Genomic DNA, 15,563 nt, shown 5'->3' with positions numbered 1-15,563 from the left:
CAGACAAGCCAGGAGGGAGGGAATAGGGGTCTGCACATGGAAAAAGAGGGTTGGGGGCAAGGGGGCAGGGCAGGAGCAGCAAGATGACCATGGAGGTCAGGCAGGATGGGCACTAGAAACAAGACACACCATGGAGAGCAACAATGAGACTATGATGGCATACACACAGACCATGGAGGGAAGGTGGGAGGGGGTCAGGGGCAGCTAGATGACCACACAGGGAAGGTGGGAGGGGCCATGGCAGCACAGAAGACCATGCTTGGAAAGCGGGAGGGTTAGTGGCAGCACAATGGCTATGATGGGCAAGAAGGAGAGTGCAGGGGCATGCACAAAGGACCATGGAGGATAGAAAGGAGGGTCAGGACCTGGGCACAGACAAGAGAGCTCAGGGGAAGGGGCCTCACAACAGACCACGCGGGGCAGGCAGGAGGAGCAGTTGCAGCACATAGACCAGGGAGTGCAGAAGGGTGTGGCAGTAAAATGGACCATGGAGGACAGGAGGAAGGGGATAGGGGCATGGCATGTGGACAGGCAGTGTGGAGGTGGCAGGGACAGGTTACAGTCATCTGACAATGCTAGGCAGGTGGGAGGGGAGTGGCAGCTCAACAGAACACTCAAGAGTAGATAGGACTGGCAGGTCCATGGAACATGGTGGGCAAAAAGGATGGAGCAGGGGCATGCACAAAGACATCGGAGGGCAGGGGGAAGGAGAATAGGGGCAGCAAGCTAAGCACAGAGGCTAAGCAGGAGGTCAATGATGGGCCATAGAATTGGGCAATGGAGGGCAGGAGGAGTGGACTGGTACATTATGCTAAATGGAGGGCAGTGGCAGCACATCAGACCATGCATGGCAGGAGGGAGGAGGCTAGTCCATGGATTCAGACAACAGAGGATAGGGAGGAGGTGGATGGGGCAGCAGGCTAACTGTTCAGAGAAGGTGGGTATTAGGAACTTTATTGTTTTTAAAATGTGTGTCTGTGCGAACTACTTAAAATATAAACAAGTATGCAGCATAATCTCACTTTTATTCAGGAAGAAGAGGACGTTTGTGTCTGTGACTCCGGATTCACTTGGCAGAAACACCCCCTGACCCTCCACCCCCCCATCGCAAAATGTAATGCCTGTGAAAAGGGTAGGTGGATGCAGTGTTATATAGAACATAGTCCTGAGAGCACGATTGAAAATGAAAACTAGATATAGTATATGGTATAAACTATGCACCAAAAAGTGTGATATAAGATGAACCGGGCGTGAAATATAATATGCAATACATTGTGCGCAATGACAGATTCATTGGAGAGTGCGAGATAGCACAGACACTAGCGCGTGCTATGCGATATGCGCCTTGGAGTGTAATATGCACAGGGTAGTGTTGTGTAACCTAACTAGTCTCTAAAGTTGTAATATAAAATATGTGCTGGGGAGTGTAATGTTGCATATGCACTGTGACAAAGATATGGATCCCAGATTGTAATATGTATGGCATAGCGCTGTGCGTTATAACATAGGCATTGAGGAAGGCACGTTAGATGGGGCAATATAACCCGTGCGAAGGCAAGTGTGGCATGACATATTCACGGGGTGGTGTTACAGTGCACATGGGCTAGAGAGTGTCATAGCATACGCACTAGCTGGTGGAATGCAACACAGAGGTGTGAGGGACTCGGCGGGCACTGGTGGGTGTAACACAGCATTGGGCTCAGCCAGGAGCACGCTGTGACTCTCAAGTGAGGTTCGTCTCCTTTCCAGAGAGTAAAATAAAAAGTATTACACATCTGGCGGTGGATGTGTGTTTTATTAACCGTGGGGGGGGTTTCTTGCATAGTTTGGTCGAATTTTTGTCGAATCCGCTTTGAATGGCTTGGTGTGCGTGTATATTAAATGTGCCCATCAATAGCTACCCATGTTTGTATAAATAAATGACAAGGGTGTCTACTTGGAGAGTACCCACCGGCGGGGGCGCCAGGATTAGGCACAGTAGGGCGTCAGACACGTCAGAGCTTCATTAGCGGTGTAAATACATTCCATGTGGATTCATTCTATGCATAGTCGCCTTTAAATGAATATCACGCAAATCGTCATGGTGATAGGTACGTACGGTTTGTCCAGCATGTCCTAGGTTTTTCTGTAAATATATTTATAAAATAAATAATAAAAAACAAAGGCCGGCCCCGGGGGATGGGATCCCCGGAGCCATAAGTGGCCTGAGGAGGGGGGCAACGCAGCCCCCTCGTAAAGAATAAAAAAAAAGGCCATGACCTGGGGGTTGGGGTCCCCGGGGCCGATTAAGGCCTTGGGAGGGCCAAATTAATTTTTTTCAACAAAAAAAATAAGGGTGCAAGCCCTGGGGGATGGGATCCCCAGGGCCAGTAAATTAGAAAAATAAGGGGGGGCCTCACAGCCCTCCTTCTTAAAAAAATAAAATAAATAAAAGACCGGCATCGTGCCGGAGGCCACGCCCCCTCCGTGCAGCACTCTGCAAACGTGCCCCCTGGCCAGTTGTAAGTTGGGGAATTAATTCCCCTTCAATACTGAGGGTCCTTGAGGGCCAACTAGCCCAACAGGTATCTCCAGTATGCGCCAGGGAGCTGCGTTGCAGAAGGGTGTTCTGAGGCCACGCCCCTTTTTACACCTCTATGCAACGCAGCTCTGTGGCGCTTACTGGAGGTACCTAGTGGGCTAGTTTGACGCTAGGGACCCTTAGGATTCAAAGGGACTTAATCTCTCAACTTAGAATGGCCACAGGGTGCGTTTACACAGTGGTGAAGGGAGGGGACGGGGCCTGAGGTGATGTGTGCAAACATGCCCTGTGGCGCGTTTTAAGTTGGGGAAATAATTCCCTTTCAATCCTGAGGGACCCTGGGGGCCAACTAGCCCACCAGGTGCTTCCAGTAAGCGCCACTGCTCTGCGTTACAGAGAGGTGGTGCAGGCCGTGCCCCTTTTTACACCTCTCTGCAATGGCGCTTACTGGACGTACCTAGTGGGCTATTTTGCCCCTAGGGATCCTCAGGATTCAAGGGGACTTAATCTCCCAACTTAAAAAACGGCCACAGGGCGTGTTTACACAGTGGGGAAGGGAGGGGACGGGACCTGAGGTGACGTGTGCAAACACGCCCTATGGCGCGTTTTAAGTTGGGGAAATAATTCCCCTTCAATCCTGAGGGCCCCTGGGGGCTAACTAGCCAACCAGGTGCTTCCAGTAAGCGCCACTGAGCTGCGTTGCAGAGAGGTGGTCCAGGCCATGCCACTTTTTACACCTCTCTGCAACGCAGCTCTGTGGCGCTTACTGGAGGTACCTAGTGGTCTAGATGGACCCTAGGGACCCTCAGGATTCAAGGAGACTTAATCTCCCAACTTAAAACAGCCACAGGGCGTGTTTACACAGTGGGGAAGTGAGGGGACAGGGCCTGAGGTGACGCGTGCAAACACACCCTGTGACGCGTTTTAAGAGGTAGTTTTAATCCCCTGCCCTATTATATACTAGGGGCTTACAGAGGAGATCATGCTGATCACAGGGAGACTCCAACGCATAGTGTTCCCTAGTGAATGTAGGTGTTTTCACAGTATTCTGAGTGTCTTTTAACATAGCACTGGCTCTAGGACTGGTTAGTCAGACTCAGTTACCACCAGTATCCGTCTGAAAAAGTTGAGGGTACAGGATGATTTTGCAACAAGGCTTCTTTCTGCTCTTCTGTTTGTTCTTTCTGCACGTTATCCTTCTTCCTGCACTTTTCTTCGTCTTTGAGGACTTCTGTTGCTTCTTTCTGCATTTCTTTTTTTTATTTCTGTGCGTTTTTTCTTCTTTCTTCACATGTCCTATCTCTGTAGGCATAGTTAGAAATTAGCATTTAAAAAACCTTTGAAATTCACTGAAAAAACCATTGGTTTCAGGCACGTTATAGTTAGCTGGACTTTTCACTCGTACAAAACCATTGAAATTCCCCCATTATAGTTAGTTCAGCTAACTATAACTCGCGCGCACGCAATGCACTGCTGATGACGTCACATATTACATCACTCATGACATGGTCAGTGACATCACTCATGACATCACTGATGACATCTCAAATGACATCACTGAAGACATCACTGATGACATCATCAAGTGAATGTGTGTTTTTCTGAAAATTACATATGTTTTATATATGTATATCTCAAGGTCGATGGAAGAATAAATGGGTGTATAAGTGTCTAAATGGATGATTTTTTTTGTGAAAAATTTATTGTATTACTGACTGATTAAGTGTATCTTAGTGAATACATGGCTTAGTGAGTAAACCCTCCACCAATTCCGGTCAACTCAGCCAGGAATCTGGGTTTTAGAATTGATACCCAACTAACAGGCAAGGCCCAAATATCGCACATATCTTCACAATGCTTCTGGAAACTGAAGGCACTGCGCAGGTGTCTTCACTTTCTTCCTATGGAATGCAGGAAGACGGTGGTCCATGCGCTCATCACCTCTCAGTTAGACTATGCCAACAGCCTTTTCATTGGTCTCCCCGACTATCTTCTGAGGAGACTTCAAAGGATCCAAAATGCTGCTGCCAGACTTATCAGAAATGTGCCCCTACGGTATCACATTACCCCCCATCTGCAAAGCCTACAATGGCTACCGGTTAAAAAAAGAGTGATGTTTAAGGCTCTGGTCCTAGCCCACAAAGCGCTCAGAGAGGTTGGTCCTCTCTATCTGAGACGTAGGCTCCAAAAATATCAGAATGCCCGAACTCTACGATCTAGCAACTTGAACCTCCTAGCCATTCCACGCTTTAGAAAAGCAAGGTTGGGAGGCAGAGCCTTCGCGGTAAAAACAGCCACGCTGTGGAATATGATGCCTAACCCCCTGTGTCAGATAAAGGCGGAACTACCTTTTAGGAAGGCCCTCAAAACATGGTTGTTTGGCCTTTCCTCTACCCTCTAACTCCGTGACCTCTCTCCTGGTCTCTCCCCCTCTCTGGATGGATGCTAGCGCCGGGACATCTCCGTTGGAGGTAGCTGTTGCGCTTTACAAATGCTAATAATAATAAATAATAATAATGTTTAAATATGTAAATATCTGCATCAGTCTCTCACTTTGTGTATAAGTGGCTGCATGGGTTGGTGAGTAGCTACATGAGTGTCTATATAGGTTATTGGTTGTTTTTTTGAGTATCAGTATGAGTGTCTGAGTGTCTGTATGGTTCGGTGGGGGGTATTACGTAGTGCATAGGTGCATGAATGAGTGACTCACTGTTTGTATGTGTTGAAGACAGCATGTGTGCAGGACTGTATGGGTGGATGAGTGTGTGCATGGGTGTGTTAGTGAGTGAATGACTGTCTCAATAGTGTCTTTATGAGTAACTCCATATGTTTTAAACTAGTATATGTGACTATTGGTGTATATAAGTGAGTGTATGTGAGAGTGAGAGATTGGAAGATTTCCTGTATGAATAAGTATGTGTTTCTATAAGTGATTGTTTAAAAGACTAAGTATGTGTAAGTTTCTGTAGAAGTAAGTGTGGTGGTGTGTGTATATCTGTATATGCAAGTAAATGGATGTTTGATTCTTTATTGGCATGAGTGACTATGTGTGTGAGTAACGCTATGGATGAGTGGCGTTGTGTAACAGGATATACAGGTGTATGAGTACATATGATGAGTGAGTACATGTATGAGTGACTGTATAGGACTGTTGGTGAATGAGTAGATGTGTATGTGGATCTTAGAATTACTGAATAGGTTGTTGTAACTGATATTGGTATGTCCATTGTTTTGAAAATTTTAGTTTCTATTTTTGAATGTGTGTATCAAAGGTTATATTAGGGGGAGAGGAGGTCTGCCACTCTATCACAAGGATGATGTCATCAGTCATGTCATTTGAGATGTCATCAGTGATGTCATGAGTGATGTCACTGACCATGTCATGAGTAATCTAATATGTGACGTCATCAGCAGTGCATTGCGTGCGCGCAAGTTATAGTTAGCTGAACTAACTATAACGGGGGAATTTCAATGGTTTTGTACGAGTGAAAAGTCCAGCTAACTATAACGCCCCTGAAACCTATGGTTTTTTCAGTGAATTTCTAAGGTTTTTTAAATGCTAATTCCTAACTATAACGTGCCTGAAACCTATGGTTTTTTCAGTGAATATATATATATATATATTCCAAGAGTCTCTCCCTGGGGAAAGGAAGGAGCCGCACATATCGCGGTAAGTTTAAAGATTTTATTTTCTCCATTTGTAAGCTCCGCTATCCTAATGCATTTCAGCCAACCTTTGGCCTTCTTCAGAGGAGGAGCTTCAAGCATCCGGGGGCTGCACTCAACTACCAGGACCAACTTATTGCTCGTTGTTTTTCACAGTGATTGCCCTCTGGTGGATGCCGCGATGGCCTGCAGTGTAGATCCTTCCGGTCCCTGTAGTCCAATGTCAGCCTCATAGTTATTTCCCTCCAGTGGGCGATGCTTGCTCACTTTCGTCCGAAAGTTGATTCCGAGATTCCCTAGCAGGCCATTTTTATGCGTGCTGGGATCCAAAACCAGGGGTCGGTCCCTGGTGGCTGCCACTACCCTTATACCTTGCGACAGAGTTAAATGAAAGTCTGTTTTTGGGCAGTTGTGGCGCGCTTGAAGTGTTGGTGCGTTTGCTCTGCGGCGGGACCAAGCCGCTATTATATTCCAAGAGTCTCTCCCTGGGGAAAGGAAGGAGCCGCACACATCGCGGTGCTCCGGCCTATTTTAGTATCTCGCAATTATCTACTGGAACCCACTCTGGTCAGATGGAACTTTTTACTTGCCTGATAGCATGGAGGGAAAATCACCGTTATCACAATTACAGTCTGCAATTTTCCGTAATCAAAGACTCGAGACTTAATCTCTTGGCTCTCTGGTTTTTATTATCAACATAAAGATTTGGAGATACAAAGTCCTCAACACGAGGCACAACAAGTACATAGGCACTAAAACAAATGCTACTCTACGAAGAATCCGCATCCGGCTAAAAATAACTAAAAGTACAATCTCTAAAAGCATGAGGTAGAACACTACCAAGCAAATGTCGATACTAGGGACACTGAACCATACCATCTCTGTCCCTACTCTGTACTAGGTGACATCCCTACATAGCAATCCCTTGAGACCCTCATCAGAATAAAAGGTGTCAGAGCGAAACTTCCTAAGAAGTCCTCACTTAGAGAGCTTGGTCTAAGTTGCCCCCTCTACCCTTCGCCTAGCCGTCCTCTGCTTTGGGCTGCCCCGCTCTGCTCTGCCTCCACACTCGGGGCGCTGTCCCTAATACAGTACCCCAAGTCTCCGAACACGCCCTTTGCGCCTCCTCTCCTTCCGGGGTCGTCTTTCAGTACTTTTCCACAGAGCGCTGTCCAGTTCCATCGTCCATCGCTTGGCCTTGAGTCCCAGACGCCATCCGCACTAGGAGTTACGATTGGCACATTCCAATACACTCCCATGTCTGGCTTTCTCTACATAATTCAAATTATGTACAAAGAGCTTCTCTACTAACGAGCAACTGTCCTTGCACCTGGGGTGAGATCATGCAAAGCAGACATTCTTCACATCTTTTAAGTTGCAATTTACTACAGCCTAAAACCTCTACTGGAATAAATCCTTTTTGGCCTATTGCCCTTGGCTAACATAAGAAAATACCAGGCCTTTCGCCTCAACGATATATGCGAATTCTGGCCACTACTTCGGTTACACAAGCAGGTTTCAATCACAGTATTGACATTTACGTCTTTCTTTCATGTGTGGTCAACCTAAACAACCTACAGACACGAAGTCTGGGGTACACATTTCTAACACCACATTGCATTTCCCGTAGCTAAACACTATACATTTCTCTAATACGTTTACCATGTGCTTGTACATAGCTAGCACTTCTACTTAAAATCGATATAGGTTATACAGTTGTAATACATTGCACACGAAATCCCTGAGTACACATTTGGTTATATACGGGTGCCGACTAACAGTGAATATAACGCACCCCTACAATTCTCAAACTTTTAAACGCTACATCAGTTCCCCCCTTTGATGACATCCGTCATCACACCATTACATTTCCTTCTTCAGAACTGATTTAAACCGTGCTAGTCATAACATTTCCATGTCGGACTCCCTCCAGTTTCTTAAGACTCTCATATTGCTGCTCCTGGAGCTTTGCCAACCTCCTCTCGTTTGCCTTTAGAGCTCTTTCAACCTTGCCTCCTTGATACCACTTCCATGCCTTCACACATCCCCACAAACAGATCACACAAACCACGGCAATAATAATTGGTTTCAACACTGAACCTAGAAATCCCCTTCCCAGATTCGCAAACCAAGTTCCCACTCTTCCAAATCCTAATCCAATCTTCTCCCACACATTCACCTCCGTCAGATCCGTAATCTCCTTGTGAATAGTCGTTATGTTGTCTATGTACTTCCCTATCTCCTTCGAGTTGTCTGGAATATACGTGCAGCATTCCTGAACTTTCAATAATTTGCAGACTCCGCCTTCTTTTGCTAACAACACATCTAAAGCAAGGCGATTCTGCAAAACCATATTCCGGATCGACAACATCTCTCCAGCCACCAATATCAAAGATCTCGCCGTGTTCATAGACAACTCATCAACTACAGTCGCCAACCTTCGGATCTTCACATCATTCAACACCACACCCATACTAGGTATCATTGCTCCGTATATGTCCCCAATCACTGCACCGGCATTTGTAGCCCTACGTTTCCTGGGCGGTCGCTTCGTCTCTAACAACTCCAAGTCCCTTGTGTGATAAATCTTCGGGAATATGATAGCCAAATAGCATACTCCATACCAATTGTCGGGTAATCTGACATAAGCATTCGTCCCACAAACATAATACACTGTCGGGATTACTTCTACTGGACCTTGCATAAAATTCTTAGCATAAGCTTCCATTGTAAAAGTCTGAGAACAAATGCTATGTCCTACTGCGACCTTCTCCGTCTTGGATTGAGGCCGTGCAATACACAAATTCCCTCTCTGTGCCTCATCCAATGCTATTGGTCCATAACTTCCCTTAGATCTGTGAGCTCTCTCCTCGTCCGTCCAATCTACTGGGCTCTCTCCGGTGTGTCGTGTCTCGGTCAACTTTCTATACCTGTCCTCTACTTGGTCTATGAATTTCTTCTCTATCTCTGATAACGCACATGTCAGGTTATTCCTGTGAGCATGCGCCGTATCCAGTTTCACAGTCGGTCTAAAATATTTCAGGAGTCTGTCCTCTTTCTTATCCAGGTCATATCTATTCAAATGCTTGATTGCTGGCACCTCGGGAAGTACCGTGTCAAAATTTGAGAAGAAATACTCGAACTGTCTCCTGTCATAAAATAAACTGAGCCATATGCTACAAGAAATCCCATAGGTCAATGGGAGATGATGATACTTGATACCCTCATCCACTGAAGCAGGCAACTGCATGCACACATAGCAATCCTTCACATCCATCGCATCAACATACTCATACAGCAACCTTGCATACGCGTTAAGCTTAAAATCACCCTTTGACAAATCCATGTGAAGTCTGCGAACATCTCTCAACTCCGATGATTCCTGTTCGCTAATACTAACACCACTCTGCCCTGGGGTAATAGGTGTGGGTGCTCCCTGAACCTTCCCCTCTTGCCTGTGAGCCACCATGTAGGAACTGATCACTACCGCAAATATGGTGACTACTACAACTCCAATCCATGTGCCTATTATCAGTTTAGCCCTACGATGTGGGTTTACAGGATCTGCCATCTTCGGAATATGCTCAATGTCCAATGCAGTCTCTGAAAGGATAAGTCTCCTTCTCATTAATGTCTCTTTCGTGAACTTAGGCAACCCTCCCTAACTTTCTTCGTTCTACAACGGAAAAATCCCTAATTTTGTTCTTCTTCCGCTCGGCTCTAGGTAATCTTCTTTTCAGCTGGCAACCTTTCTCAAATCAATCTAACATAAGCGCCGGTCCCAACAGCTCCAGGACTCCCTGCAATATTTCGAGCTTAAGGATAATCAGTTCTTGTGGATCTGGCAATGCTGTGAACGCCGGGAACTCTAAATTGTCCAAGATCATACCTCGAACGGTACTCAGGAAGGGCGGACTTGGGATATGAATCGTCAGAATCCCTTCGATCTCCAATCCCGGAACTTTCAGCAACACTTCCACCCTCTGGAGCGGGACACTGTTGACCAATGTCATCGACCTCAATCTTCCCGTGCTCGGTAACCCTGGCATCAGTCACTTGGTATGCCCACTCCGGGGAAGCGTACTTCCGACTTGGCACTCGAGTTCTCTTGGACCTTCTCACACCACCTTGAGGATTTTCCTCGTCTCCCGATTCTTCTTCTGGTTCTTCCGAAACTGGTGCAAGGTCGGTGTCTGGGGCCAACCTCAGGTTTACCCGGTTCTGCTTTGCGGGCCAAACCCTTTCCGCTTCGGTGGCTCCCCCAGTCTTCTCTCCGATACCCTGTGCACTGCCTTCCTCTTCTTCGGCAGAACTCGATTCTGTACTACCCACTGCACCTCTCACTCCTTCGCCGGTTTCTGGGTCAGTACTTTCTTCACGTCCTCCCCCAACTCGATTCAGTGCACCATCAGCCGCTTCAGCAACCCTTACAGCTTGACTGGCCCTCTCTGGCGATTCTGTCGGCTCACTGGGATCTTGGTTCTCGAGAGGGGCTGTATCTTCCAAGGGTGCTGGAACTCTGCGGGTATGAGAAGCATGCACCCAGTTCGGTAACCCTCCGCACTTGACAGCAGTGTTCGTAACAAGGATTACTTGGAAAGGGCCACGCCACCTAGCATCCAAACAACTCTTCCTCACGTGCTTTCGGACCAGGACCCAATCGCCTGGGTCCAAGTCGTGGCACCTGTCACTCGCAGCTGGAACCGTTGCTGTCTGCACCTGCTGAGACACAGAACGGACCACGTCAGCAAGGCCTTTACAATAGTCCAGGATCATATCATCAGTGATATTTATCAGAGCAGTAGCAGGTATTGCAGGCAAACGCATCGCTCTTCCCATGAGGATTTCATGGGGTGACAACCCAGTCCTTCTATCAGGCACACTTCGGAGGCTCATAAGGACCAAAGGTAATGCATCTGGCCATTTCAGAGACGTAGACGAACACACTTTCGCCATCCGAGCCTTCAGAGTTCCATTCACCTGCTCCACTATCCCTGAAGCTTCTGGTCTATAGCTACAGTGTAACTTCTGATCTATATTCAAAGCAGCACAAAGCAACTTCATAACTTCGCTGTGGAAATGAGTTCCTCTGTCCGATTCAAAGGACGTCGGGAACCCGTACCTAGGAATGAGTTCTCTCAATAATAGTTTCGCTACTGTGAGTGTGTCGCATCTGCGTGTAGGATATGCCTCCACCCACCTGGAAAAGACACATACTATCACTAATATGTACCTCAACCCATTACACTTCGGCATTTCGACAAAATCCAACTGCATCCTATTGAAAGGTCCCCCTGACCTCCCTACGTGGCTCAACGTCACAGCGGTTCTTTTCCCCACATTCATCTGTTGACAAGTAACACACCTCTGGCACACAGTTTCAGCCACTGCACGAAACTTCGGGTTGTACCAAGTCTGACGAAACACTCTCATCATGGCATCCCTACCCAGATGTACAGCACCATGTATCAACCTCGCCATGGGATTCAACAAACTTTCCGGCAATACTGCTCGTCCATCATTCGAAACCCATATATCCACATCTCCCTTCTCACATCCAGCTCGTATCCAGCTGTCCCGTTCCTGATCTGAGACCCCTTCCTGAAGCTGCTTCAGTTCCTCCCATGTGTCAGCCATTGCTAACATCTGACCGTACACCACCTCTTCCCCAGTTTCCTCAATGTGGATCTCAGTAAAGTTGCATCCCTGTTCTGCACAAAACCGGGCTACTTCATCAGCGTAGTTATTTCCCAACGAAACGAAATCGTTCCCCTTTGTGTGTGCAGCACATTTAACAACAGCAATTTCATCAGGACCTTGCAATGCTTTTAACAATTTCCGCACATGATCACCATTTCTTATAGGAGAACCTGACGACGTCATAAACCCTCTCTGGGACCATAGCTGTCCGAAGTCATGAACCACACCAAACCCATACTGGCTGTCCGTGTAAATAGTTACACGGATCTTATCGGCTGCCAAACAGGCACGAGTCAGAGCAATGAGCTCAGCCACCTGCGCGGAGTGTACTCCTTCTAAACAAGCGGCTTCAACCACACCCGTAATGGTGCATACAGCAAACGCTGCTCTCAATCGACCGACACTGTCTCTTAAACATGAACCGTCCACGAAGAAAATCTCATCTGACCCCGGGAGCGGTTCGTCGACAATGTCGGGTCTCGGTTTGGTGCATAGTTCAGTCACATCGAGACAATCATGGTCCTCACAATCTTCATTATCATCTATAATTGGAATAGGTAACAATGTAGCAGGATTTAAAACAGCACACCTCTTCAATGTCACATTATCGGCTGCAAGGATAACTTGCTCATAACGAGTCAGCCTATTATTCGTGAGGTGCTGCGTTTTAGTCCTAGTCATCAACAATTCAACAGAATGTGGCACATGTACAGTAAGTGGATGACCCATCACAATGCTCTCACATCTCTCGATGCTGACACCTGTTGCCGCAACGGATCTGAGACATCCGGGCAACGCAGAAGCTACTGGATCTAGAGTAGCTGAGAAATACGCAACTGGTCTACGGACACCTCCATGATTCTGGGTTAACACTGCTAATGCGCAACCTTCTCTTTCGCAGCAGAACAATGCAAATGCCTTGTTATAATCCGGCATTCCCAACGCAGGAGCGCTACATAAGGCTTCTCTCAGCCTCAGAAATGATTTCAAACAATCGTCGTCCCATGGTACCGGATCACTTACATCCTTTCGCGTCAGCCGCTGCAAAGGCTTCGCTTCAAAGGAAAAGTTTGGGATCCACTGTCGGCAATAGCCCACCATTCCCAAAAACATTCTAACTTCCCTCTGCGTCGAGGGAACTGGCATTCTCAAAATCGCATCAATGCGATCTGGAGACACCTTCCTTTTACCCTTTTCAATTCTGTGCCCCAAATACTGTACCTCAGGTAAACAGTATTGCAGCTTGTTTGGAGACACCTTGTGACCGTTCTCTCCCAGGAAATTCAACAACGCAATGGTATCGATCCTGCAAGCGTCTTCTGTCTCTGACGCGACAAGCAGGTCGTCAATGTATTGCACCAAAACAGAGTTTTTCGGCAACACAAGACCTTCCAGATTCTTCTTTAACAGCTGATTGAAAATCGATGGGCTCTCCGTATACCCCTGTGGGATACGGCACCACGTTAATATACGATTTTCTAGCCTAAAGGCAAAAAGAAATCTACTCTCTTCATGTAGGGGAATCGAAAAGAATGCCTGACACAAGTCAATCACTGTGAACCATCCAGCTTCGCATGGGATCTGGAACAGTATCACAGACGGATTCGGTACCACTGGACAACATGGAACAACTATGTCGTTTATTTTCCGCAGGTCTTGCACTATCCTGAACTTCCCACTCGGTTTCTGCAGTCCCATAATGGGTGAATTACATGGACTACCCATGATCTCCACCAGTATTCCCTGCCTAATCATAGACTCAATCACAGGTTTGATCCCAGCAATCGTCTCAGGCGACAGTTTATACTGAGGGGTTCTCGGGAATTCCGCGTTTGGCTTAACCTGTATCTTCACTGGTTCCACTCCCCTGACTAAGCCGATCTCCTCTCCGCTTAGATCCCACACATCGGTCGCAACTGACTCCCTCAAGTCCTGTGGAAGCTCCTCCACTGTCAGAGCCGGGTACACTTCCACGCACCCCTGCTGATTTGCAACCTTAAAGGTCGCGTCGTCATCTCTGGTCTGTACCTCTACTCCCCTCGGGGTACAGTAAATTGTGCAATTGAGCTTACACAATAAATCTCTTCCCAACAGACAAACAGGACTAGAATCGCACACCACGAACTGATGTCGATCCCTAAAGTTTCCTATCCTGACGGGAATCGGTTCCGTCAAGGGGCTAACTAGTCTCTTGTTCGCCACTCCAACCACTTGTATACTTTCTCCCGAGAGGGCTACCCCCGCAACTACTGCTGATCTTATGGTTGACCTGGTAGCCCCCGTATCTACCAAGAAGGTAGTAGGGCGTCCATCGAGTTCGGCTTCCACAAAGGGTCCCTTCTGATCTACCTCTAGTATGGCCCTGAGCAGGCAATCATCGTCCTGACCCAAACTTAACTGCGCCAGCAAATCTGCATCCCTCTCCTCTTCCACTTCGAACATGGGCATCTGCAAATAAGTCCGAGCTCCCTGCTGTATGTTCTGCATCCTGGGTGGCTGGGGAACCTGCACCTGCGAGACGCCTGTCCCCCCTTGCATCGTTCTCGGTACAGTCACCGTCTGTACCTGTTCCGCCCCAGGGACCTGACCTATTCCTCCCTCCATCTGCGGCTGATTATAGGGGTTCAAGGGACACTCGCGCCTCCAGTGTCCCACCTGGTGACACTGGTGACAAGCAGTCGTCTTCTTCAAGATCGCTACATCTATTCCTGTCCTAGGGTCTACGGGTCTCGGCCTTCCCTGACCCTGCATATTCTGATTCCCTGTCTGATAATTTCCCTGTCTTCGCCCCACTGGACCCCCATTCGGCGGTCCCTGAGCCGCTTGCATCTGAATGAGCAATAAGTTATCCTTCATCTTCTTGTGCTTTGACTCAATCTCATCCGTGCAGTACCTGGCGTACCGCAAGATCTCGTCTACGGGCTTATTCTGCCAACAGATCAAATGCTGCTGTATCATAAGACTGACCTCGGGCTTCAAACCCAGCACGAACTTAGACACAAACTGTCCCATGTCCTTTGTTTCCAGCTCATCTAACCCACTGTACTGCTTAAAAGCTTTCAAAAGTCTCTCATAGAATTCATGTACTGTCTCCTTGGGCTCCTGCACTGTCCTGTCTATCTTCACCCAATCGATATCCTGGGGTGAAACCTTCGATTTCAACCAGGTAATTACCTTATCGTACAGCCTCATTACCACGGGCGACGGACCATTAGTAACTATGTTCCTATCAGGCTCATAGTCCGGCCAATCAACAGCAATTTTACACGCGTTCCACAGGTCTCCCGGAACTACGATATCGAATAAGGTGTTCAGATCTATCCACAACACCTTCGAAATCTTAACGAAACGCTCAACTTGCTTGTACCACTCTGCAGGCTTCTCCCTGAGCCTGGGAAAATCATTCGTAAATGAGGCCAAATCCCCCCTGCTCCATGGTACATGCACGTATCCTCCATTCGCCACCTCTCTCAAAGGAAGAATCTTTACCTCCTGCAAATCCCCTTCAGAGCTCCCTCCTTTCGCTCCCCTAGAATTCCTTTTCCTAGCCCATTTCTCTTGCCATTTGTCGAGCATCAGCCATATTCTCATAGCTACAATCAATTCCCTGGTATGTGACCTTAGACCAACAACTCTTTTCTCTTCCAATTCCCGCTCGGTACAATGCATCCTATGG

This window comes from Triturus cristatus, chromosome 4_1 (genome assembly GCF_964204655.1).
Source record: "Triturus cristatus chromosome 4_1, aTriCri1.1, whole genome shotgun sequence".
NCBI classification, from domain to species: Eukaryota; Metazoa; Chordata; class Amphibia; order Caudata; family Salamandridae; genus Triturus; species Triturus cristatus.
The sequence above is the reverse complement of the archived record's forward strand: the minus strand, read 5'-3'. Positions refer to the sequence as shown.